Raw genomic sequence first — 998 nt, 5'->3', positions numbered from 1 at the left:
CTAGACTATAGACTAGACTATAGACTAGACTATAGACTAGACTATAGACTAGACTATAGACTAGACTATAGACTAGACTATAGACTAGACTATAGACAAGACTACAGATTATACAATAGACTAAAATATACACTAGTCTACAGACTAGACTATAGACTAGACTATAGACTAGGCTTTAGACTAGACATTAGACTGGTGTACAGACTAGACTTTAGACTAGTCTACATACTAGACTAGATTATAGACTACACAATAGACTAGAATATAGACTAAACAATAGGCTGGACTATAGACTAGACAATAGGTTGGACTATAGGCTATACTGTAGACTATTATACCAACTAGACAATTGACTAGATTATAGACTACACAATAGATTATACTATAGACTAGACTATAGACTAGACTACAGACTAGACTAATGACTACACTGTGGACTAGTAGACAATTAATAACTTAATGAATTAGGTATAATTATAATTAATTTTGAACGAAGCTGTTAGTTAGGCTCTATAAATCCACTTTCAAACAATCGAGTTATTTTGGAAACAAAACTATAACTAACATGTAAAAAAAGTCGAACAAATGGAAAAGTCAGAAAAAAATAAAGTTATTGTTTTAACTATAGGACTCAACAAGTTTCTTATAATAAAATAAAATTTCCAACGATTTATTTAAAAATTTAATTCAAAGTCTGTTTCTATCAGATTGCCTGTTAAACCTGTGCAAAAATGAAAATGTATGTATTTATGTTTAGCATTTGATAACTGCCATCAATTTTATAATTGTGTTCTGTCACTTGATACTTCAACTATTCATAAATGGAAAGGGTGCGATTTATCATGTCGTTCGTATCATGTGACGTTGTTCGTTGGTTCCATAAATCTATAAATTAAATTGAGTGAACAACTCCCTCGAGTTATATTGGGATAGGTTAATGTACATACAAATCTTTTGAATAAAAAAAGTAAATATTATAAAAGATAAAATTATATTTC

This window comes from Lucilia cuprina, chromosome 2, assembly GCF_022045245.1.
Source record: "Lucilia cuprina isolate Lc7/37 chromosome 2, ASM2204524v1, whole genome shotgun sequence".
NCBI lineage: Eukaryota > Metazoa > Arthropoda > Insecta > Diptera > Calliphoridae > Lucilia > Lucilia cuprina.
The sequence above is the reverse complement of the archived record's forward strand: the minus strand, read 5'-3'. Positions refer to the sequence as shown.